The 27,090-nt window shown below is 44.6% G+C and overlaps 1 long non-coding RNA gene across 1 annotated transcript; it reads left to right on the top strand.

Annotated features, from left to right (window-relative positions):
- The first annotated feature begins 24,164 nt into the window (after positions 1-24,164).
- Positions 24,165-25,345, top strand: LOC121280854. The gene is made up of 3 exons (XR_005943724.1): positions 24,165-24,220; positions 24,314-24,367; positions 25,306-25,345. It is a non-coding gene; the product is annotated as an uncharacterized LOC121280854 (long non-coding RNA).
- The last annotated feature ends 1,745 nt before the right edge of the window (positions 25,346-27,090 follow it).

Below are 27,090 nucleotides of genomic sequence, written 5' to 3'. Positions count from 1 at the left end.
ATGAAAGAATTTCACTTGGTATTTAAGCAAAGGGATGGATAGTAACCAGTAAGAAATTATGCCTTCTGTGTTTCAAGATGTGTTGCCTCCACCGCCCACTCCCCAGTTGGGAATAGAGGCTAGGGGGCGTAATGGGGTGCAAAAATACCATGCCAGCCAACGTGTCAGTCTCAGGATGCCATGCCTGGCACCACCAATGTTCATCAGGGCAGTGGAAGGTTGGGGTAGGGATCCTGCTCTCCTTCCTATTGAGGCCAAATTAGTTTGTTTAAAAACTTGTTGGAGGGGGGAGGTTGGAATACTTAAAGGGGCACCCAGGCTTCAGGAACTGTCAGTTCCTGATTAGCTGAGGGGAAGCAGGTACACAATGTAGAGCCAGTTGTGGCTGCCCCAGAGCATCACCCCAGCCCAGTAGAAGGGTTAGCAGGGTGAAGGAGGACTCAGCACTTGATAAGGAGGTGCTCCTGGTGCTGAGCAGGTGGCGGCAAGAGTGGCACTCACCTCTCGGGCATTGAATGAGGTCATCACACCCTGGTATCATGGGGCCAGAAGAGTTGGGGTCAAGGCTGCCAAGCATAATTGGGTGACACCGCTCTAAAAGGAAGGCTGCAGCTGGAAATGAGGCATGACTGTCCAATTTCAAGTACAGTGGTGAGGCAAGGCAACACTCTCTGCAGGAAAGATGGAGCCCCCGAGCAGCAGGACGGCATGGGAGAGGAAACAAGACATCTGTGGCCTCACCATCGAAGACCTAAAGTGCTGGTTGCCATAATCTGTCAGTGGCCATCAACATCACTTGAACTTATTTGCTTCTGCCTCCATCCAAGGATCATCTTAGTGGCATCTCACAAGCAGCTGCAGACCACTGCATGTCGCTGGTCACTGATGCTCTCTCTCAGAGCTGGACAGCACATTCATTTCACAATGGGTATGGCCTCACAGGAATAGTGGACATTTGGTTTCACCATCTTCACTGAATTCCCCCAGGTGCAGGGCAACATTGATTCTTTTTTAATTCATTCAGGGGTTGTGGGCTTCGCTGGCTGGGCCATCATTTATTGCCCATCCCTAGTTGGCCTTGAGAAGGTGGTGGTGAGGTGCCTTCTTGAACCGCTGCAGTCTATGTGGTGGAGGTACACTCACAGTGCTGTTAGGGAGGGAGTTCCAGGATTTTGACCAGGCGACAGTGAAGGAACGGCAATATATTTCCAAGTCAGGATTTTGAGTGACTTGGAGGGGAACTTCCAGGTGATGGTATTCCCATCTATCTGCTGCCCTTGTCCTTCTAAATGGCTAGGCATCCAGCGACTGCCCACTCAGATTCATCAAGATGACAGGCTGCCACTCCCTCAACATTAAACTAATCTGCAACCTCAACAAGAGCTTCCTTCATGTGTGCACTCACTTTCCTAGCAGCTGCCATGACTTTCCATCCTTTGCCAGTCCAAGCTACCTCAGATCTTCATTCCAACCTCCAAGGTGAATGGAGGAATCCCAGGACACAAGGGATAACCCATGAAGAAATGACTACCCAGCCCTGTGTGAGGCACAGAGACAGTGCAACCAATGGCACCTGCTCACTGAGACAACCGTTCAAAGGTCATTGGGCCCTTAAAGGTGTGATCTCAGTGTCTGGACTGGTCGGATGTTGCCCTCTGATACCCTCCTGCATGGGACTTGGTCATTGTGGTGGTCTGCTGTGCTCTCCATAACATGGCCCTCTAGGAAGGTGAAGATCTTGTGAATGGTGAGGCAATTGAAGTGGACAGCTCATTTGGGAGGAGCAGGAAGTGAGAGGGGAAAACAACAATAACAACAACTTATATTTATATAGCACCTTTAACATAATGAAACATCTCAAGGGCGCGAAAGAGGGGGTGAAGGGAGATGGCACCAAACAGGACAATGCACAAAATGGCGTCCTCCTACCACCCTCCAAGAGAAGGACCTCCCTCCTCTCCCTCACAGCCTCCAACATTAGATCCAGATTGGCGTCAATGAGGCAAAGGGCAACCCTGCACCAGATACCAGGCCTCTGGTTCTCCTGTAACGTCTCGTTTCCCTCTGATACTATGGAAGGCTTTGGCACAATCAGCAGATTTAACCCTTCGGACAACCTGCAGCTTCAGTGATGACTGCCATGGGCAGTCTACTGATTTAAAGCTCATCCCACACCACCTGACCCACCTCCATTCCTGCCCCCACTGGCTCTGATATGACAGGAAACCTGTCTCCGTACCATTTAAGGGCTTACCCAACAGAAAAATCATAACTTTAATTGTTTTCCCATTGGAGATGGGTTTCTGACCTGAAAAAAAAACTGTTCCTATTTCCCAACTTGTGGTGAATATTCAGCCAGTGTTGTCTGCACCAACAGTATACAATGTAAAGGGGATAGCAGCTTTGTGTGGTGCCAAGGAACCAAAATAGTAATTTAAGGACCATAGATGGATTTTCTAATTGGTGAGATTCTCGAGCATAAACAAACTGATGCTAGGAACACCACACATCAGAGCAACAGAAGGGAGCTGGGGAGAGGATGTTGTTCAAAAAATTAGTCATCTGCTCAGTAATGGGCAATTTAAAAGCAAATAGTGTATCCAAAAATAAATTATATTTTGCAAAGAAACTTGAAGGAAGATCTCTATGCTGCATATTATTGACATCCACTTGTGTGTTTTATATCTTCAGGGTTTCATGGGCCCACTTGGTCCTCCCGGTCCGTTTGGGCCTGTTGGAATAATGGGAAAAACAGGCAACCAAGGTCAGAAGGGAGAAAAGGGAGAACCCAGTTTGATGGTGAGAAACCTTTAACTGTTACAGCTGAAAGTAAAGTCCTGGGACTTGATCTGCACAAAGCTGTTGCTAAACAACTAAATAGATCATTTCTTCATGTACTTTACCCCCATTGGATTGGTCCATGATTATGCTTGGCAAAGTACTCCAGTAGTTCGCTGTTGTCTTCTAAAGTATGGCTGACCAGGAAACTCTCCTGCTCTTACCAGTTATATTGGAAGGATTTACAGGCTGATAATCAACCTGTTTAACCACATCTTGAACACACCTTCCGGGTGTGGAATGCCTTGCCATCAAGTCCTGAAGTGGGACTTGAACCCAGAGCTCCTGGCCTAGAGGTAGGCACACTACCACAGTGCTACAAGACTTCCCCCTATCCATGCAAGCTGTCTCTAAACAGAAAAAATAAAATATGATAACCCTTTTTCCTGGTCTAGCTAGTTCAGAAGTCAAGTTTCCTCTTGGCTCTTATTATTCCTTCTTCCTGTAAAAGTTAATTTGGACAATTGTACAGTGATTTTTTTTAACCCTATTGAACAAACTCACATTTATTTCTTGCATTTGTTGAGACCTGATTTATATACTACTGTCCCAGACACACCTCAAGATAATAATGTTCACAATGTGTTGCTGTTTAACAGGGCCCTGTAGGTCTTTTTGGCATCACTGGTCTGGTAGGACATCGTGGAGAAGCTGTGAGTAAAGCTCAGAACTTCATTTATAGAGAATGTGTATTGTAAATGTAGTCTTCCATTTATTTCTGTAGGATACAAGAGTCAAAATGATATTTCACAAACAGGCTTTTCACTTCTTTGCAGGGTGAGCTGGGACAAGCTGGAAGACCTGGGAAAGTTGGGCCTAAAGGAAAGAAGGTACCCATGAAGTATTATTCCTCATAAAATTACAGCCATTTAAAACACATTTTCTTTTCAATATACATGCAACATTTCACATACACAGATAATCTAATCATCAGTGACTTACATTTATTTAGTACAATTAACTTAGTAATCCCGTTAGTGGTGTTTACATTTACCTCTCTATGTGCCATTTGTACAGTTTTAAAGCAATCTGCAAATCAGCTATTACAACGGGATGACAATCAGTTATCCTCATCGCTGAAGGTTCAAGAATATAGTAGTTATGAGAATCTTGGGTTATTACAGGAGAAACGCACAAGCTATTTGCTTTGGTGTTTACTTAGTTCTATTGAAATATACTAAATTTTTAGAACCCCAGTCAACCTGCTGTGGGATTATACACAGGAAGTCTAGACTCAGTGCAGTCTTCAAGTCGAGGAGCATCAGAAAGAAGAGGATGATTGAACCAGGTTTGAGTTGGGCTGCAAAATGGGGGGATGGGTTGAGAATAAGGCATGGGAAATCACTTCTGTTTGGATTGCCAGGTTGGACGAGTGTGATCAGCATGTGTGGCACCCTTGACATTGAAAATTCCAATTGCAGTGCCACCTGTAGATATAACTGATACCACATCAGTATGCTGGGTTCAACAACGGAGGCTCGATGACCATACAAGTTTTTGATAAAACACTGACTTCATATAGCGATTATAGTACACCATAGTTATTAGCTGTAGGCTAAAAGATTATCCAATTCCGTGTTCTTTATCTCCTCATTTATTCTATGTTTCTATTACCAGGGTGAATCAGGACCAGTCGGAGTACCTGGACCAATGGGTGACATAGGACTTGAGGTTGGGAGGAACAGGCACTTTTTGTACTAAAATCATTGTTTTACTCCAATACTTAGTTCACAAAAATGTCCAGTAGTGCATTCACAATGTTTGAAGGGAGTGCTTTTAATTTTTTTTTAAATGAAATACAGAATAATTATAAATTACTGTTGAATTGCCAAATGAAAATTGCACATTTGTGGAAAATCCATGGATTTTGTGCACTGGGCAGAAAACACCTTGGATTCAGAGATGGTACAATGAGTCTTAATTTCAGTGAAGTGGAGAGGAAGGTGGTAATGTTGGACAACATAACCTGAGCTTCAAAACATTTGTCACTTTGAATGATTCCTGCAACATTGCAGAACTTTGTACTGGTTTAAAAAGTCTCAGAAGCACCTAAGGCAATCTTAATGCTGGCTCCTGTACACAAAATTGATTTAGCAATCCAGCTGCTCCTACTCTCCTGCCTGTTTTCCGATATGTTTTCCCACTTCATTGAAATTAAGATTAATTCCACTCATGTAATCTAAGTTATTTCTCCTCTTAGCTCCTTCGGTCTTCCCTTCATCTTACAATCTAAAGCCTTTTACAGCACAGGCTTTTCTTCATTGAAACACAATGTCTTAATTTTTATTCACCTTTGCTTCTGGTTGTTTTCAAACCTACTCATGTCTCGTACTTTGGCTCTTGAATCTGAGCCTAGATTTGTCAATTTTTTAAAAAGCATCAGAAGTGCAGGACAAAGTCTGAAGGGTGCTTTTCCTCACCACCGTCCTCAAGAATGTATATTTCCCTTAGACACAAAAGTCAGGATAAAAGGAGCGGAGGCCCAGATGGCCTGAGTCCTGCCCCTTGAATGCTACTCCAGGGTTTCTGGCACTCTCCTGAGATGAGATGGTGAGGGAGCTCAGCCTTCACATGCAGGAGATGCAGGACAGGCTGAGCGATTCTCTGAGGTGGGAAATAGTGTTGCTTCAGTTTCCGGATTGTTTTTGATGGCTGGGCTCCCCAAGGCATGAATGTTAACAACCATGGAGGACCTGCAGGGTTCTAGGGTGAGGAGGGTAGAATGCCAGGTGAAGAATAGGCTACCATTTTTAACGCATACAGAATTTTCAAGGGCAGCCAGGATGTCCACCAGCAGCCAGAAAGTGCTGATCCTCCAAGCCTCAAGAAGCAACTGCAGACCTGTGAAGCCTGTAGCTCCCTCTAATTGTTCCTGCCCTTTTCATTGGTAGGGCTGCCCCCATTGCAATTTAAAAGGCTCATCAGAAAGCCTATGGAATGTCAGTGCTGGACAAGAGTAGCAGACTATAGGTGCACTGTTTCTGGCAAGTAAAAATATGGGTGAGGGTTGATGAGCGGCAGAAAACCTTCTGTTAGATTCTGTTGTCGGAAATTAATAGTTTTGTCTCAACTTTGATTCATGGATTATACTGCGGTGACAGTTTGAGAGAAATAATTACTGACCTGTGGCATAACTTGTCACTTTAGTTGAAAATGAAATGCTGTTTGTTTTTTTTGCTTGGAGACAGCACCTGCCCCAGGTGTATTCGAAGGATAAAGTAGGTCTTCAAAGATTTTTTTTTTCATATGTGAGTGATCACACTTCAGTTGAATAACTTGTTTAAAGTTCGTTTCATATTTTATGAAGTGAAGTTGTTTTTCAAAAAAGCAAAACAGATAGATCATTCAAAAATATGTCATAAATCTAAAGTATTTTTTTCAACAAAAACACTAGGGTTTACCCGGTGAGAAAGGAGAAATAGGAGATTGTGGCAATCCTGGATCCGTTGTAAGTACTTATTGTTATTAAGAAAGTGAAAATGCATCTAAACTTGAATAGTTGCCAAAGAAGGTCATTTTATTTGCGATTTCAAAACTGGTTGTCAGTAAAACATGTAGGGTTGACAATGCCAGTTTTGGCCCCAGAATTGAAGGAAGAAAAATGGAAATGACTGGTACTGGCCGAGCTGTTGTTGTATACCTAAACATGGAACTCCAGTAGCACTGATGCCAATGGTGCTGGTTTTGGACAATTTTGAGCTAGTTTTTCCTTCTAGTTGGTGCTATGCTATCAGCATGCATGCTCGTCAGAGCTCCTGAGTTCAGCCTAAAATTGACCCTCATTTCAAAAGGTTTGGCAGCTGAGCCATCTCTGAAACTGAATTTTGGGCTGCATGCTCTTAGGCAAGGAGAGAGGACGGGGTGAATGGGAGAGGGACCAATTGTGGCTGACAGTTGTGTTCAGGAGTGCAGTGGAGCCAAGAGCAGCACTCCTGTTCCTTCTAGACCTACATAAATTTAAAATAAAATGACTTTTTTATGGACATCACTTGCTCGGCCACATCCTTCCCTGGAAGCCCTCAGAAGATCAGACGCAATGCCTGTTCTATTAAGGCAGCCAAATTTCCCATGTGGTCCTAAAATAGTTAATAGGCCCTCATTATCATAAGCAAGGGGCCTAATGTCTGTTTGGGTGACTGCCCCAGACCCCTGAAAAATGACCCGACCCATTTTCCAGTTGGATGATTTTGAGCTGTACTTGGGTGCAGGATGTCGGTCTCCAAAATTGGAGACCAATGTATCCATACAGCAGGCAAAACAAGGCCCAAATCCTACTCTCTAATTGCTTTATGCAACAGAGTTAAACTATTTCATTCTTACCAATTAAAGGATCAATTCCCAGAAGAAAAAAAAAATAAAAACTGGGAAATAAGAATACTAGTCCAAACTGGTCTTGTATACCTCAAAACTGAACATCAGTAACACTGGAAAATAAGAGTACTGGTCTGAACTATTTTTTTTTTCCTTCTGGGTTACATAGTCACCTGTTTTAAAGTGAAACTTGTGATTTAACATGGATCTCATAATTTTTAAACATTTGGGACTTGGATTTCAATCCGCCATTGGGAACCCAACATCCAGATCATTTTTGGATCCCCATCTTCACCGCATCTGTGCCGCTAATGCAACCTTATTTTAAGATGCAGATCCCCTAATTGGGCCGGAGGTGAGGCCTGCGCCCAGCTAGTGGTGACTGGCACTGCCAGGAGGTGAGAACTTACTCTGGAGTGCAATGCTCAGAGGCGGACGGCGGCCATGACTGGGCTTGCCACTGCCTGCCAGAATGAAGCAGGCAGGAGACCAGAGGACCAGCAGACTCTCAGTGCAGGCAAACAGTCAGTGAAAAGGCACTAGACCCACACTGTGTGAATAGCCCTATTTTTTTCCAATATTTTTACTTCAACGAAAACATCACTTAATGGCTCCCTGCATTGCTCCTGACAGCTGTGCACCACCATGCACTGGACTGTTTGCTTTTCCTGATCTGCGAAATGAAAATTGCTGTCTTGCGCTCCCTAACCAGTTAGCAAGCTCCTCAAGGAGTATAACAGGCAGTTAAATGGATGCGAGCATGTTGCCAGCTCCCCACCCTACACCTACATTGAACATAGCAGCATGACAGATGACTGACATGTCATCTGGGAGCAGCATTTTCGAAGCACGCTTGTACCCGAGCTTGCTTCACAGGCAATTGAAAATCAGGCCCAATGACCTGAATGTGAGTATTGGTCTGGACTTAATTGTTAATATGTGAATCATTATACACTTATGTTCAAATTGGAAGTCATAAAACGCTCTGGGAAATGGATGTTGTGCTAATATACTGTGCAAAATAATTGCTTCACTTCAATTTCTTACAAGCCTGCTGAGTAAAATTATCTGATGCAGGGTCAACCAGGTCTTCTGGGAACCAAAGGTTTGCCAGGACCCAAAGGTGAAATTGGACTTCAGGGAATGAAGGGTGAAATAGGCCATGAGGGAGATCCAGGACCCACAGTAAGTTATTTGCTTTATTATAGGGCAGAGTGTAATCATTTTTGGAAAATATTGCAGTGATGGCCTTTTTTACTTAAAACATTTGCTTGGTTTCAGACCTTATTACTTTGGTGAAACTAACATATTGCTGGAGTGCAATTCCATTCTTTGGGTGTTTAATTGGATTATGTGGATTCACAATTCTTTTAATTCTTAAGACTGCCAGCAAATCCAGGAAAATACCAATGTATTTGTGTTGACTATTTCAGTGCCCCAGTGCTGACCTGTGCCGCTTAATTCAGTGTCGCGTGCTGACTAATGTCTTGTTCTGACTAATTCAGTATCCCTGTGTTAACTATTTTTCGAGACTTTACTGCACATGCTTGAAGTTACACTATTAAAGCAATTCAACTGTCAGGCTACTTTTCTTACTGGAATTCCATGGGCAGAATTTTCCCTGAATTGCACTAACTGCGGTGGGGGATGTGAAAAAAGACATTTTTCCCGCTGGCCGCAATGGCGGGTTTTTGGGCCATATTGTCTGTTCCCGGTGCATCCGCCTCATTAGTAATGCATACATGGGGAACACGCTGGACTGCTGATGGCCAGCCATGCCGTGAGCTCCATGCTTCCTTGCTCCGGGCGCCATATTTAAAGCGCAGCCTACTTCATGTCTGCAGACTAGGACTGCTCCAGGTGACAGATGACCCCAAAAGCAAAGGAGACAGCCCCACAATTCAGTGACACCTCTCTGGGGTGCTTGCTGGACACAGTGGAAGTCCACTGTGAACTCACCTACCTCTGTCTGGGCGAAGACCAGCCACCAAGCTCGCCAATCTAGCATGGGAGGTGGTGGCAGTGGCGGTGGTGGTGAGTGCCAACATCCGCAAAAAGAGGACAGCCACCCAGTGCCGCAAGAGGATAAATGATCTTTCTCCATTCCACCAGGGTAAGTCATTCTTCTCATCACTCTCAACTCACACACTCACAAACCCATCGCACATCCACAGGGTTTGCATTCACTGCCAGCTCAAGGAACATCACCACTCACTGTCTCATCTCCCCTGCCCATCGTGCCCTCATGCCATGCATGGCACCACTCACGCTCTACACATGCCAGGCAGCCTTCTCATCTGGCCTGGCAGGCATCTTGCTCTCACCATCTGTCTCCACGCGGGATAAGCTAGCCCACAACAAGAGGGAGACATCCCATACTGGGGGAGGATTGCCCAACATAAGGTCTTCACACCCTTTGAAAACAGATACACACCAATGGAAGATCCGTCACTGCATTCATCCACGCCTTCCACCAGCGCAGAGACACACAACTCGTTGGGACCTAGTTCTAGATTAGTCTCTTGGTCACACTCTAGTGTGCACAACTGCACTGTCTGATCCACAGCAGGCGGAGGCAGGGAAATCCAAGGGTACCGACTCTCGGAGGATTGCTGGAGGCCAGGAACCTGCTGAGTCCAAATCAGATGACGAGCCTCCGGACTCGGTTCTCCCTCAGTTGCTGGAGCTGCAAAGTCAAGCTCAGGAACATCAGGAAGGGTTGTCCGCTGCACTCCTCAGATTGCAAGGCATGATGGAGGAGTCCGTCCACCTTCAGGCTGAGATGACAGCGCCAGCATGCCAACGCACCGAGATTAACACTGGTATGATGGTGGCCGCTATGGAGAGCTTGGTCCAGGACATTGGTCCTGCACTGCTGCAGCAGTTGCACTTCATCGCCGAGGAACTTGCAGGCATCCGTCAGGGTCAGCGTGAGAGGGGGCGGGGCATCTCAACCACATTCGAGCTGCCCCTTCCTTTCGGGGAGTCAGCCAGGGACCCTCGTGCGCCCATAGGGAGGAGGATCAGCAGGTGCACACCCTGGGGCCATCCACCCAGGTGACTCTGGGAGTGACCAGCCCATCTGAATCCCCTCTTCCTGTGACCCCAGCAGCTCCAAGCTCCACAGGCTGAGGAGGGTGCCAGTGCCACACAGCAGGACCCTGGATGCAGGCCAGGGTCCTCCATTCTAGGCCCTCCAGAGGATGCCCGTCAAGATCATCACAGGGCATAACAGTCAGCAGGCTGCCTCCGCCTGCACTGTGGATGTCGGGGGAGCACCAAGACATAGCGGCAGGGTTAGGAAGGTTAAGAAGTGTTAGTTACACAGCATGGGCACAGGTGTTAATCACTTGTCCATAATGTTCATGACTGTAAATAAACTCCCAAGAAATGTCTCCTTGTCTGTGGCTCCTTGTTCTGATGAGCAGTGTTTGTGCCATTCAGATGTGAAACCTTTGTTACTGCACAAGATGAAGGCAGGCATCAATCCAGGGCCCCTTCCCTGTGCTGTGTGTAATCCTTGGAGCTAAGTGTTGGTCCGGCTTCACACTCCCTGGAAACATTACTGATGCCTGCACCTCGATGGTGCTGGTCATTGCTGCCAGAATGTAGTGGGCATGTGTCACAGAGTTCCGTCATTCTCTCTGTGTGCTCTCAGCACCTTTAAGGTGGGGCTGGCCCCCCATCTCTTCAGCATCTGTGACCAGTGATGCTGTGCTCCTGAAGGGGACAGTTGATAAAGGCTGACAAAGGATCAGATGCTGTTAAGGTGTTAAGGTATCACCGCTGCATCTCCATGACATGAGCCCGATCATAGAGGGTGTGTGTGCTGCCATCAGCCAGACAGGTATCAGATATTCACAGATGCAATGTGAGGATGTCAGGAGTGTCCTCACTGCAATTCATCATCATCCTTTAAGAATATTGCAGGTATTAGGGCCTCACGAGCATGCCTACCTCGTCTAGTCAGTGCGATGGCCTCGTCCCCTTCAACATCCTCCTTATCAGAGGAGACGTGCAGCTCTTCCACCTCCCCCTCAGCCAGGCCCACCCTTCCCTCCACCACCCCCATTGCAGTGCCATGTTGTGTCGCGTGCAGCAAGCTAGGATGATGCGTGACACTCTGTGGGGACTGTACGGAAGTGCTCCACCAGACCTGCCAGTCACTGGAAGCTCATTTTCAAGATGCCGATCTTTTGTTCCACCAAAGTCCGGGCTGTGACATGAGCCTCATTATACCGTCACTCTGCTGCAGTCTGAGGCCGCCGCACAGGCATCATCAGCCACATGCCCTGTAGGTAGCCCTTGTCCCCAAGGAGCCAACCCTGCAGCCTCTGTGGACCCTGGAGGATGTCAGGGATCTGAGACCTGCTGAGGATGTAGGTGTCATGGAAGTTTCCGTGGACCTGCATGATGTATTTGTGATCACACACTAGCTGAACATTCAGCGAGTGGAAGACCTTGGGGTTGATGTACTGGACTGTTTGTTGTGACAGAGATCTAAGCATCACGTGAGCGCAGTCGATGGCACCCTGCACCTGTGGAGAACCAGAAACCTGCACAAATCCCAGTGGTTTTGTTTCCTGGCTTGCCTCATCCCAGTCAAAATGCATAAAGTTCCATCCATGACCTCCTGGATGCACTTGTGCATGGAGGGTTGCGAGACCCCACAGGGGTCACCTGTGGAGCCCTGGAAGGAGCCACTGGCATAAAAATTGAGCGCCGCAGTCACTTTCACGGCCACTGGCAGTGGATACCCTCCATGTCCCAGTGGTGCCAAATCCTGCAGAAGGTGCCATATGTGACTGACCATTTCCCTAGACTTGTACAGTCATTGGCGACACTGGTTCTCGCACATCTGCAGGAATGACAAGCACCGTCTGTACACCTTGGGTCTAGCGAGGTGCCTATGAGTGATGGCTCGCTGTGGATGTAGCTGCGTCCAGAGAAGGCCCTGCCTCCCCATCATCTTGAGGGTGGTGCTCCTTCATTTGCCAGGTGCTTCCACCGCACTTTTCTTCTTCTTCTATGCTCCCTGTAAGCCATGAGGCATACCGCTAAATCACCAGGCTCCATGATCCAAAAGAGTCATATGGACTCGAAATGTTAACTGTATTCCTCTCTGCAGATGCTGTCAGACCTGCTGAGTTTTTCTAGCTATTTTTGTTTTTGTTTCAGTTTTCCAGAATCCGCAGTATTTTGCTTTTATCCATGATCCTTATGTTCTCATCCTGCCGGATCAAAGAGGGAGACCGAGGGTTAGCATATGTTTTCTAAGGACCTCTCTTTGTTAAGTTTCCAGTTCCATCTACACCCCAAGGCCCCTTCACCCATGCCGGAGAGTGCTGTCCACCGCTTGGTTGGCCAGTGTTTAGTGCGCTTCATAGCTGTCCAAAGCCCCACCCACCTCCGCCCCACTCCACTTAACCGATTGGCGGCATCTTCGGCCACTCGAGTGCATGCCGTGCTGTCAGCTCAGGCACAGGCATTATTTTGACCTGCACTGCAAGTGTTCACTGTTAGCTTGAACCATGAGGGTTACTGGTCCAAACCTGAATAAATATATTGCAAGGGGCTGTGAGCACCTCCGTCAGTAACTGGTCCATGCCCACCCTTTCGTAAGGGGTTTCTATAACTTGCCCAGTTGTCCAATTGTTCTGCAGCCCCCTGAAAAGCACATTAATTTGCAGTCTGCGCCTGAGGGATGAAAAGTTCTGGAGCATTTGGTGGCACATTCATGCTCATATGTTGCTTGAGTGGGCAGAAAAGCTTCAGAGGCCCGACCCCAAGCATGTCAATGGAGCTGCTGATAAATGGGTCTCAGCATGCAGGAGAATGCTCACTTTTAGCAAGCTTTTCCAAGTGCGTGGCCGCTTCCCTCACCCTCACACCCTCACCCCCTCACCCCCCCGCACCCATTGCCCAAGATGTGCTTGTGTACTTCCATCAGTCTGTGCCACCTTGCCCCCCACCCTCAGCCCCCTCTGCACCGGAGCCCTTGCCCCAGCACCGCGCTGAAAGCCAGCCGGGAAAAAGTGACTTGTCTGTGCACCCCCGAATACACGGCACCTCTTCCTTGATGTGCCACGGGCAATCCTTGTGAGCGCTGAGCAAGGTTGTATGCACTCACCTCCGAGACCCCTCATCGTTCAGGTTGCCAGGTGCACACCTTTTAAAGGCAGTCGTAAATCATGCCCTTCTGAAGTCACGCCGATGTGGGAATTAAATTTGATGTTGGGGGATGATTCTGGAGTGCGGGCGCAATAATGAGATGCAAATGCATTAAAATTAAAGTCCCAACGTTGGGAGGTGAAAAACGCAGCCTACCACTGACGAGGAGAGGGGACAGTCGCGTCCTAGATTTATGTCACCAGGAAATGTGATGAGGGCCATCTAATGCTCACACGCCAAAGACACCCGCTGCAAATGGGAGCGGAAAATACTGCCTCATGTCTATAAATTTATAAATAAAGTGCAAATGCTTTATTTCTGCTCATCCTGTAATCTCTCTTTCCCCATAGTCTCACATCCTCTGTGTTTAGTTTCTTTGTCCCATTTTATTTGTTTCAATTTAACTTTATTTCTGTCTAATACAGGTGTTTTTCCACCAGTGTTTCCCAGAACCCAAGAGTTCACTGAGCATCCCCAAAGCGTCCCTTACAATTTTCAGGTCATTTGAAAATTGTGAAAGTTTTCGATTTTTCAAGATTTTGCCCTTGATGGGCGGGCAGGCCCGACCAACTTGGCCGTGGGTGGGCAGCCGATCGCCACCGCCGAAACAGGCCCCGCCGCCATTTTGAGTGGGTGGACCGCCAGACGGGAAGCGCCATGTGCTTCCTGTGCGGTGGGAGTGGAGGGATTCCCTGTCTCAGGGAGATTGGTGAAAGCTTTATAAACATCAAAAATAGAAAAATAAAAAAATTATTAACATATCCCCCTCATGTGATAATGTCACACGAGATGGAACATGTTAATAAATATGACTAAATTTTATTAAACTTTTTAAAAACAGACATGAAACCTCATCCCACCGGTGGATGAGGTTTCATGTTTTCTCAAAATCCCTTTGGGGCGCCTGGCCTGCCCGCCAGCCTTAAGGTTGGACGGGCAGGGCCTTTAATTGGGTTAACTACCCTGTCAATGGCCTCAATTGGCTGATTTCGCTGGGGCGGGATGACGTTGGGGTTCCACCTGACGTCTTCCCACATCACTGAGCGGGTCCCACCCCTAGCTTGCCAATAGAAAAATTCTGGCCATAGTGTTCTTACACTTAAATAAATATATTCATTCATTCAATAGTCCTTTGCTTTGTTTTCATTTTTAGGGGAGGCAGATGGTGAAATTTGAACTCAATAAAAATCTGGAACTAAAAATCTAATGATGACTATGAAACTATTGTTAAAAACCACCTGGTTCACTAATGTCCTTTAGGGAAGGAAATCTGCTGTCCTTACCTGGTCTGGCCTACATATGGCTCCAGCCCCACAGCAATTTGGTTGGCTCTTAAATGTCCTCCAAACAAGGGCAATTAGGGGTGGACAACAAATGTTGGCCTAGCCAGTGACACCCACATCCCATGAATGATTTTTTTTTTAAATTGTCTTAGATTGTGTATGCGGTGGAAGGAGTGGAGTTTCCACAGAATTTTACAATATGTTATTGTGTCCCTTAACCAAAGAAGGTTGAAAACTATTGGTCTAATATTATGAACACTGGTTTAGTCTGCTTTCTGGCCCAGTCATTCAGTTTGGAGGCTGGTACGTTATTTTTAAAAATTGGCCTTAGGCTGAAAACTAGTTTCATTCTTTTAGAAGCCTAAGATTTGAAAGATTTGTCTTAACCTCTGGCATAATTTTTTTCAGCATCAGTTACGAGTACATGACTTCTAGAAAATAAGGGGAAATTTTAACTTTTTGACTTGCTAGGAGCAGAGGGGTCCCAATATCACGCAGGATACCTGGAAGTGGGCCTTTCTCCGCACCTTGTGGAGTTTTAACTCCATACTGTGGGTGTGATGTCAGTGACAGGCTCCCCTCTCGGAAGCCAAATTGATTGACGGACTTGGCGTCCAGTCAGTTGGGGAATGCTGGAGAAGAGACTGCTGGACCAGGTACGCCTGACTCTTGACCTGGTGGCGGGTGAGGGCGGTGATTGAGGGCTTCGGGGACAGGACAATTCATGGAAATTGAAGGAAAGGTCGGAAGTCTCGGTGGGGTGGGCGGGTGATCAGTGACCTTGGGTGAAGGAGAGGTTAGAAGCCTCAGAAGGGTGGGAAGCTGGAGGCCTTGGGTGGGGTGGAGGCAACAGTGAAAGTTAGAGGCCAAAGCATGGGTTTGGTGAGAATAGGGGGCCTTAAGGGGGGACTGTGTTCAGAAGCTTCCAGGGAGGTGTGAAGGAGCTGACAGACCAGTGGGGATGGTGGGTTTGTTGGCAGGGTTAGGATGAGGGAGATCAGAGGCCTTGAAGCAGGGAGAGGGAGGTTGGATGCCTCAATGGGGTGGGAGGTCAGGGGACTTTGGAGGGGAGGTCGGAGGCCTCGGGTTCAGGCTAGTCAATCCTTACAGGATGTGAGATTGTAAGGGTCGGGGTCGGGGGGTGTGGTTGTCAATAACAGGGGGGTTTGGAGGGACAATCACTTTAGGTTCAATAGGTAAATAGAAAGGCACTTACCTCCTGGATCCAAAAGTTCTCACTTTCCTGTAGCTGCCAGGTTTCCTGAGGTTCAGGAAGTCTAGCAGGCCAGTGCTACTGTTAAACTGGTGTAGAAATATGAGGCTTCCAGCCTTATTATAATATTCAAACATCCAACATGCCTCCTAGGAGCAGTTTGATTTCCTGTCCTCCTGCCACCCCCATCACATGTCTGTTTAAACCAAGTGGATGAGTTGGGGTCAGGGTTCAGGATTTATAATTCTTTAACCTTCCAAACCTGACCCAAATCCACCCAGATGCTAGGGTTACAATTTCCCACAAACTATGAGAGAAAAAAAAACTCTTAAAATTCCCTTCAATTTTTTAACCATGTCTTAAAATGATGCACTCTAGTTACTGAACTGGTTAAAATAGCTTTTCAGGATTTGCTTTGTCAACTCTTCTCAATGTTGAATACATCTGTTACTTCTCCTCCTAAATTTATTTTTTTTTACTGAAACAGGACCAACTTTTCGAGTCCCTCCTCATACCTAAGGCCTCATCCTTCATCTGTCTCAGTAAATCTCTTCCATACCTTCTCCATGGCTTTTGACATTCTTCCTAAACTAAGCTAACAGCAGCAATTTTTCAGAATCAACGCAGTTATTTTATGGTACACCTCTGCTGAATAATGTTTACTCGCTTGAGTGAAGAACATAACTGGGGGGAGGTTTTGTTGTGCAGTGGGTAGATCTCTGTCTCTGAGCCACAATTTCCAGGTTCAGGTCCCAGTCCTGGACTTGATGGCCACACAGAAGGTACATTCATAACATGACCAACCTACAAATCCTTCCAACATACCTATGGCAGGTGGTAAAAGTGGAAGAGGTTCCTGGTCAGCAAGACTTGATGGGGATTTGCGCCCCTCAAGCTATAGCCTCTGCTTTCAAACAAGCAACCTGTTCAAGGAAAACAAGCTACCGAAAGCAGGTATAAGGATTTGCTTTGTCTGCCTTGTGTATCTATAGACTTGGGAAGTCTTCTAAGAGCATGATTGGCTACAAAATTAATTCTGGCGTGTTCAATCCCTTTGAACACATATGCAATCAATTTGATACTAAATAGTTTGTAAAGAACAGTATTTTGCATTGTATTCTGTTCCTTAAGCAAATATAATTGTGCAGAATTATATAGAATGTACAGCACAAAAAGAGACCATTCAGCCCAACTGTTCCATGCTGATTTTTATGATCCATGGGGTGTCTCCTCCTGACCCTCTTCATCTAACCCCATCAGCGTAACCTCCTATTTCTTTCTCCGTCACTTTTTAAATCTAATTTCCCCTTAAATGATATTGTTAACTTAGTTCCAATGACTCAAGCATCAAAATCTACCACACTTAAATAATGGAATGCATCTTTTCAGGGACCAGATGGACCAACTGGAGAAACAGGCCCAGTAGGGAAACCAGGAATGGAGGTTGGTAACAATGTTAAAATTCTTGACCTATGGATTGCTGAACGGGGGTGGGGGCGAATAAGGTGACATCTCCTCATGACTTAAATGTGTTTACATTTTATTTTTCAATAACGCTCCTCCCTTTATTATGAATTTACATTTGGAAATGTATCACTTTAATATTAGGGTCCTCTTGGAGAGCAAGGACCTCAGGGTGGAGTTGGCCAACCAGGCAGAATGGTAAATATTACTGTTTGGAAAGTAAAATAGAAAGACACGTAACCACTGCTCTATAATATTTTAAATGGTTCATGTGAAATGTTTGCATTTTTAGGGTCCAAGAGGTCAACAAGGCTCTGAAGGCAGAATGGGAATCAAAGGAGTAAAGGTGAATGCTCAGTTGAACACTTGAGTACATTAATCAGTGCCTGAAAATGAAGGCCTTCCATTTTAACAAGACTTTTGAGGCAGTATTATCTTCTCACAGTTCTTTCATATGCCAGTGAATTGACAAAGGAATGAGCAACTTTACAAGAGTTGGTGCTGATTCAGTTTCACATTCACTACAATGTATTTTTCGGCACAAGACTCATAAAAGTCTGTGCTTTCTATATGCTTCATAATTTATAGAATTTCCACTAAAGATCTGTCACCTGTGGGATAACCCCTGCATGGCCTCGCCAGATGGCAGAGCACCAAATGCTCTATTAAAATTAAACACTATGAAAGGAATGTAATTAAATCTGAGGTAATCCAAAGGTAGAGTCCTCTAAATTTCACTGATCAGTTATTGAGCAGCTCACATTACTTTGTTTTATTTCAATGTTCATCATAAGTTGTGGGATTTTCAGTTTTTCACCTGATAGTGCTTTTGAAGGATGAATTCAGCAAAGGCGAAAAAGGCAAACTCCTTATACACTCACACATATGTACCCTACAAAACTCGATGTGCTCCTGGTTAAGATGATACAACTTCCCAATGTTAAGTCTATTTAAATGTGTCACAGCTAAATTAAAAGAAAGACTTGCATTTACATAGCTCTTTTCATTACCACTGGACATCTCAATGCACTTTACAGCCAATGAAGTGTTTATTGAAGTGTAATCACTGTTGTAATGTAGGAAAAGTGGCAACAAACTCCCAGAAGCAACAATGTGATTATGACCACATATTCTGTTTTTCATAATGTTGATTGAGGGATGAATATTGGCCAGGACACTGGGGAGAACTCCCCTGCTCTTCTTCAAAATAGTGTCTTCAGATCTTTGACGTTAAGCCGAGCAGGCAGATGGGGCCTCGCTTTAATGCCTCATCTGAAAGACAACAGTTCCGACAGTGCAGCATTTCCTCAGTGCTGCACTGGAATGTCAGATTTGATCTTTGTACTTCAAAACCTGAAGGAGATGAACACAGAACCTTGTGACTAAGGGTTCTACCAAGTGAGCCACAGCTATATCAACGGTGGTTGGACTAAGCCTCTAGGTACAGCTTCTGGTAATTGCCAATTCTTTCGCTTTGGCAAAGGGAAGGGCTGGAAACAGTGGCTCAGAAATTCTGTGATCCCACTCCTCCACTGTATTCATGGTACGGACGCAATTGTCATGCATTGACCTCGAGCGCACCTTGACCTATCTTGACCGCACAATCAGAATATATGAGTAACATGAGCAGCTTTCCTGTGCCAGAATTGCACAGCTGAGGCAACCACTAGGAAGGACAGAAAAAAGTAATGCAGACCAGTCCTTGAGCCCAAGGACTGACAGGTCATGCTCAATATCTTGTGAATGCAAAGATTTTTCAAGAAGGCCATTGGCTGCCCTAAGGAAATTGGCCTCTGCCAGATTGGTGGGTCACCTTGACAGGTAATGGCTGCCTGCAGCAGAAAAGGAACTGGCAGCAATTCCACAGAACGGTGTCATCCTGCCAGCCTGGCCTCCATTTCTCACAGCAGCAGAAAAGAATAGCCTGCCATGCAGACCCCCCTCGAGGAAAAGCTAGTACATTCCAAACGGGACTCTGGCCTGATGTAAACGGTTTCCACCACCGCTTCTGCCACCTCCACCCAACAACAGCCCCACTGTTCCAAAAACCCCAAGGAAATGAGGAACTTGGATATCTCACCCCACTACATATGTGCCTCCTCTTGACTGAGCATTTACACAGGTTGTGAGAGATCTGGGGGAGAAGAAGGTGTGATGTGCTGTCCATTCCACCAATGAAAAAGACTGCCTAATCCATGCACTACAAAAATGTGGTAAATAGATTTTCTGACCTTAATGTGTATTGTTTAAATACTGCAAGTAAAAAAAAATACATTTATATAACGAATACAGACATCAAAACTTAACATCTCACATCAGCAACTGGAGTTAACTTGAGTTATTTATATTTTTATTTTAAGGGTGACAATGGGATTGATGGAAACCCAGGAAACCCAGGAAAACCAGGAAGGGTGGTATGTACCCAAAAGCATTTGAAAATTGCTTCCACTTATAAACAGTTTACAATTCCCTTGTTTAAGAATGTTATAAAATGATGGCATTTCATATTCTAGGAATATTCTCTTCTGTATTTTAGGGGAGGAGAGGAAAAGCAGGATCAAGAGGACTAAGAGGGAAGAAAGGTTTAAAGGTGAATTTGGTCCTTTGTAACGGGTTATTTATTTAGGAGCACCATTTTCATGAAGTAGATATCTCTGTTTTCAAAAATACCCATAATTAAAAATAATTCATAGAACTGTTTTTATGTTTGTAATCCTGTGGCACATGAATGAATACCCAGATATTGGGTTGGATTTTCGTGGAGTCGGGGAGACTCCGTGGAGGTGAGAAATTGGCAGCCGGGATCGGTTTCCAGGATTCCTGACTGCATTGCTGATGCCCCCAGTTTTCACCAATACAGGTTAAGGGTACAGGCTGGTTCGGTCATGGGGACAGGCATGTCCTAGTTCTCCGTAATTGTCATGGAGTAAGCCAGCTTTCAAAGGCCTCATGGTTCACAGCACCTCAGAGGTGTCATAAACCATTTTCTGGATGAGGGGTCCTTTTGAAAGGCCCCCCCCCATGCCAAGCTATCATCCGCCCCCACACCCAACCCCCATGGCTCTTCATGCCCTCAATGCCCAGCTATAAAGCTCTACCTACCCATCATGGCTCCTCAAATGCTCCATCCCAAGTTATGCCCCTCCACCCATCCCCCATGGCCCCATTTATACCCTCCATGCCAAGCTATGGCTCCTTCATTCCCATTCACCCACTATAAACTCTGTATAGAACCCAGTAGTGACAATAGGATATCTAAAAAAAAAGCTTTAAAATCACAGTCATTCATTGATAGGTTCACAGTTTCTTAAAAGAAACTCCTTTCATTGTGGCCAAGTAAAAGTGTCAATCATCCAGTTTCTTTAAAGTATCAATAGCTGAAACTACAAGCACTTGAAACCTAATTTTCTTGTGTAAATAAACATTGTGCAATTGAAGGAATAGATCAGTGAGCCAGAGCTGTCAACCAAGCATTTTTCCCCTAGGGCACAGATGTTTCAATGCTCCAATGGATGTCTGGGCTCTCAGCCAAGGATGCTTAATGAGTCTTGGCTTACAGCCCAGATATCCATTGGAGTGTTGAAACAGCTGCACCCCAGAGAAAACATTGCTTGATTGACAGCTTTGGTTCTCTGATCTATTCTGTCAATTGCACAGTGTTTATTTACACAGGATACAGAGGTTTTAAGTGCTTGCAGTTTCAGCTATTGAAACTTTAAATGGTCTGGCTGATTGACACTTCTATTGGGCTGTGGTGAATTAATTTTTTTTAAGAAAGGGAAAATTTATGAATGAATGCTTTTTAAAGTTTTTTGCACATCCTACTGGCACTGTGGGGTTAATTGGTTCCATACAGAGCATATAGTTGGCAAATGAGCTTGGAAGTGCCATAGCTTGGCATGGGGAGAGCTAGGTGGAGGGGCATAGCTTGCCATGGAAAGTATGAGAGGCTATGGTGAGATGAGTGGAGAGACATAGCTTGGCATGGAGGTTAAGAGCGGCCATGGGTGTTGGGTGGGGGGAGGGGGGAATAGCTTGGAACAGAGAGCATGAGGAGCCTTGGGGTTGGTGGGGGGCATGAGATGACTTTGGTAGGGAATGGGGAATATGTGTGGTGGGAGGGCTAGAGGGCTTTACTATTTTTATTACAGCTGGGGCGAAGTCCCAGAGTACCAAGGTGGGCTTTTTCAATAGCCTATCTCAGCCGCCCCTGTGGCTGCCTCCAAACTCTTGTCAGGGCAGCAGGCCTGGCTCCTGCCATCTGATGCAATTTTTATTGGGTTTTCCATTTTTCACTCATGCTTTCTTTTCTTGTGTTTTTTAATATTATCCCACAACATTTTGCTTTGTTTGGTCCATCTGTTAATTATAATGGCTTCAAGGCTAAAATGGGTTTCAATTAAAGAAATGGCTCAGATGGGCAGACAGACAGTAAAAGAACAAACATAAAGGCCTAGACTTGCACCCTGCTCTGTTCTCTCCAATCAATCTTTTAGAAAATTTAGGGCAAGCAGAGGCTGAAAGCTCCTCTTCCTTCACACCTTCTGGGAGCAGGTCCCTTCAGGCCAGAGTACACCCACCCATATATAACACAGATGAGGGACACAGGGCCTCTCTTGTGTTCTGCCTTCGCCCAGTTGGAATCCTGGACATGAGTCAACAATTTAGCCTCAAGCATTCAGTGATCAAAAGCCTTGTGGACAGGGACTGAAGATTTCAGAAGAGTGGCCCGGAGGATGCATTCTCAGAGTGTCGCTATGCACAGATCACATTAGCAACATTTTGAAGTAAGAGAGTTTTCTTCAGTCAGTTCAATACAGATACAATAACTTTGATTATGGCCTCTTCAACATAATAAAATGTCCCATAGTGCTTTACAGGAATGCTATCAAACAAAATATGCCTCCTTGGCATTAGGAGATATTAGGACAATTGACCATGCAAAAGCTTCATCAAAGAGATAGATTTTAAGGAGTGTCTTATAGAGGGGCGAAGGTTGAGGGAGGTAATTCCAAAGCTGAGAGCCTTGGCAGCTGAAGGCACGGCCAACAATAGAGGATTGATGAAAATCTGGGATGCACAAAAGATCAGCATTGGAGGAACACAGAGATCTCAAAGGTTGTAAGCAATGTTCCCTCTAATTTTTCTTAGTTGTGCACAGCCTGTTTGTTGCATTGTGCAGGTCCCTTTAAGATTGCTACACAACCTCGCTTGCGCACATGTTAAAGGGAACGTGGGCTGTGTGCAGCCTGTTTTACTGCGCAGTATGCTGTGTATTTATTTGGGTAATACAGCTTAAAGAGAAGGCTGCAGGAGGTTATAAAGAGAGGGCCATGGAAAGCCATTGAAGAGAAGGATGAGAGAATGTGTATAGAAACTAATTTACCAGTGCTTCCAGTGTGATTTTAACAATGATCTCTTTTATCCAGATGAATGGAAATGAATTAATTTATTCATTCAATGGTTTTACTTTATCAGAGCTCCATCAGTTAGAGCTTCACTGCACATGCATTGTGCAAAGCAAATGAACCATCCTTGTCTTTGGCCGATTAAAGAAAACTCTGGTTTTAAAATTTCTCTATTTTAGGGCACAAGTGGTAAAACAGGACCCACGGGGCCACCAGGATCAATTGGACCTCCTGTAAGTTGTACATTTATAATGCTGAGAATAGCAGAAAGGAAGATTTAGGGGAGAGGATCACCATCCCTTACAGAATCTGCAAGCTTCCATTAATTCCATGTTCCCCTCTGCACTTTGCCTAGGTGAAGTAAGGACAAACAAATTACCCCTATACGAAGTTGTCAGACTTTGATACAAAGTAATATTTCCCCATCAATACTGACACAAATATTGGAAAGACTATGTCCCAAATAGGTGTGGGACCATGAACACACTCATGGTATATGTTACATTAACAGCTAAACCTGTGTACCTAATACTCTGACTTCAGCCTCAGCCTAATGTCAATTAGAAAAGTATCAATAATCAGCAAGTCATTTTTTTAACAAGCCAGCCAATAAAAGATAATGCAGCCCACTGATTTTGTCATTTACATTCTGCTCTGTATGAGACTGGTAAATATTGGAACTGAAGAAGGCCCATTGAGCCTGATCACTCATTCAATTAATCACATTGCTTGGACCTGAAATCCATTTGCTCACACAAGCTCCATATCCCTTACCTAGGGGGAATATATTTTGACCAGTTTCTATGCCATCCAAATTAAAAATATGAGTTTAGCACTCTACTGCTGAGCCACAATTTTATAATTTCTAGGCTGTGTAATTAGGTTGGGTTATCTCACTCTTGTGAAATGGGGGATATGACTGTACAACTGAAGCATAACCTCCCAACTTTTGTAATCAATTCCCCATATCATGCAACAAAGTCAAGTTTTAAGTTAAATAAAAGTTTAAGTGTGAGTTGCTCTTGGATCACTCATTACAAAAGTATTCTGAGAACAAATTAAATGCCCTCTCTACTGCATCCATTGGAGAAGATTTCTGCTGTAATGACCAGCATAATTGGAAACACATTAGAAACACATTTTTGATTCTGCTACACATATTACAAAGAAAAACCTTTGTCATCTCCCCCTACCTGCACACACTAATAAAGGTTGCAGTGTGATTCAAGTTATCCCATGCTGTTGATTGATATATCATTTAAACTTTGTGTATACAATTCCAAACATCGTCTCAATCCCTAGATCTATTTCAGACACGGAAAGTGCTTCAGCCAGTATGTTATCCCACAGAGTTATAAGACTCATGATAAAATAATTTAGGATTTTTTTGAAGAAGAAGAACATTAAAGATTAACCTTCAGGGGGGAAAGTGCAAGATGACTGTGAATATTCGAATTCAGTATTGTATTATCCCACAGGGAATTCAAGGACTAAGCGGAGAAAATGGAGTTCCTGGCCTGAAAGGACAAAAGGTAATTGTACCATTTACCTATTCAACATGCTGCTTGAACTGTCAAGAATTACCACTTAACATTACCACAGCTAAAATTTCTCTTTTGTTGAAGGGATTAATGGGAGATCCTGGACTTTCTGGGCCACTTGGGGATCAGGGGAAGAAGGTACATGGAAGAACATTTAAATATTGTTTATTGCTAAAATGAGCTTTATGTAGTTTAGTGATTAGTTTTACTTTTGCTGCTTACTTAAGAACCAAGCTTGAAAAAGCAGCAGCATGTATCTCTAATATTAGCTACAGTTTAATTGCAGTGTGCATGATTCCTTGATGTTCTGGTTAATACCAGGGGCCTGTATAAAGTGGACCCTGGCTTGGATTCTGTCCAAGCTGATCTAGCTGATATCAGCCAGCGATTGGTTTGTACAGTTGTCCCTGGATTACAGAGGACAAATGTTATTCTCACCTCTTGTTGCTATGGTTTACCATTGTTCCTGCTGGGAGGTGAATGTAAACAGGTGAAAGGAAGAGGAGAATTATGCTCACCAGTGAGCTCTTCCATGGACTATAGCCTGACCAACCTCAATATGAGGCTGACACATGTAGAATGGCTGAGGTACCAGAGGGCTGTCAGTGTCCTTGAATCTGATTCTAATGAAGCTTTTTCTCATTAGCACTATCAAATGACTTAGTTCAGAATTAACTTGAGACTTCATAGTTTTCAGTGGGTCCAATGCAGTAAATGGCTGTGATAAAATATAACCAGCATAATTATTAAACATAAAGTCTGCTGAGCAATTTTAAGATTGATATATATTCTGATTAAGCTCATATTAACCAAAGTGTTATTCCTATTCTCAGACACTGCTGGTATCAAAATTAAGTAAACCCTTTTATATTTAAATTCAGTTAAAAACTACCCTCGTGGCTTATCAGATAGATACACATTTGTTGATTATTATCACCCACAAAAACTGCTAGGCTCATAAATTTGGAGATATAACATTTCCTTTGGTACTTAGTAGTGAAATGAAATGGTGATGAATAAAACTATGTTCTGAAAGGATTGCAATCTAAATACATTTTTGTGTCTCATTTTTTAAGGGAAAACCAGGATCTGAGGGTTTACCAGGATTGCGAGGGCGTCAGGGTGAACAGGTAAATAACGCACTCCAAATCTAATTGGGTGTGAAATATAAATGACACGCTGCATTCTGCATGAACCAGTCAAAAAGCCATTGGGTGACATTTTGGGGTTTGTCAATTTTGTCCTATATTTCCCCTGATATAGCCTGCCAGCCACCTGCATATGTCAGCTTTGTATCCCCTATAATCTGGAGAGTGCCATTTCTATCCAATATGTAGGTAAATAATTAGGAGATCCAGGGTGAATCTCTGTCTACCAGCTACCAGAATGTATCATGACATACCACAATATAACCTGTTCATCAAACAATGAAACAGATGCACAACAGAATGAAATGCAGCTTTGCAACAACAAATCGTTTTATTTTCACAAACCAGATGAAGACTGAGTTAACAGTGCAACTCAGTAAAAATGTATATTCGTCCATGCTTGTTGGCGCACAAAAATAATAAACTTGCTTTCTTTGTAAACATATGGGGTGATTTTAAGCTAACCTGCAGTTAGAGTCTGACAGGATCGGATTGGGCACCCATTTGACACCCTGGGCTGAATTTTGCCCTTCACAGGCAAGCAGCCGATCGCCACCGCTGAAACGGGCCCCGCCGCCATTTTAAGTGGGCGAGGCCAATTAAGGCCCGCCCAGCGTGACACCCAGCGGGAAGCACTATGCCTTTCTTGTGCGGGCTGGGGGATTCCCCAAATGCAAGATTGCGCTCTTTCACGCATGCGCATGAAAGAGCGCACATCTCCCTGAGACTAAATGCTGTCTCAGGGAGAGCGCTGAAAGTTTTTGAAACTCTAAAAATAGAAAAATAAAAAAATCATTAACATGTCCCCCTCATGTGACAATGTCACACGAGATGGGACATGTTAATAAATATCACAAAAGCTTTATTAAACTTTTTAAAAACCGACATGAAACCTCATCCCGCCAGTGGATGAGGTTTCATGTTTTTTCAGAAGTCCGCTGGGGCTCCTGGTCTGCCCGCCAGCCTTAAGTTTGAACGGGCAGGTCCTTTAATTGGTTTAACTACCCTGTCACTGGCCTCAATTGGCCACTGACAGGTCGGTGGGCGGACAGCTGATCACGCTGTCCCCCCACCTTCCTGAATATTTAAATGGGGCGGGATGATGTCAGGGGTTCCTCCTGATGTCATCCCGTGTCGGCGAGCGGGCCCTGCCCCCAGGAAAAATTCAGCCCCCCTTTCCAATTTTACTGGCTGATGACTTCAGTGGAAAGCGAAATAAGGTGTAGTATAATGTGGATTGTCAATCTGATCCTGTCTGTTTCTTATCAGACAAGTTAGATTGAAATTACCCCAATACTATAAAAACTGAAATATAACAAAACCACGATCTGATCAAGCTTTCTTTTTCTAAGCTTGAATTCACTTCTGTATGAAACACAGACAGCCCTCTTGACTATTGCAGTGTGATTCATTCACTGATTTAAAACTGACTCTCAGTATAATCCTGTGAGAGGAGAGCCTTAATTACTGAGCTGTCAATCTTGGAGGATTTCAGCTCATCAATGGCCTACTTCTCAAAAGAGCTCAAAAGTCAGGCACTCATTATCTCATACTGGGTCTATCCTTTGATCTGTTTTCAGATGACTTGCAACTATCCTACTGCAGGAGGAGTAGATCAGATATGTCCCATGATTTCATTATAGCAAATCACCATTCAGCAATAGTAACTAAAAACAATCTCTGACAATTGCCTAAGATCCAAATCAATGCTTT

This window comes from Carcharodon carcharias, chromosome 8 (assembly GCF_017639515.1).
Source record: "Carcharodon carcharias isolate sCarCar2 chromosome 8, sCarCar2.pri, whole genome shotgun sequence".
Lineage (NCBI taxonomy): Eukaryota > Metazoa > Chordata > Chondrichthyes > Lamniformes > Lamnidae > Carcharodon > Carcharodon carcharias.
The sequence above is the reverse complement of the archived record's forward strand: the minus strand, read 5'-3'. Positions and strand labels throughout refer to the sequence as shown.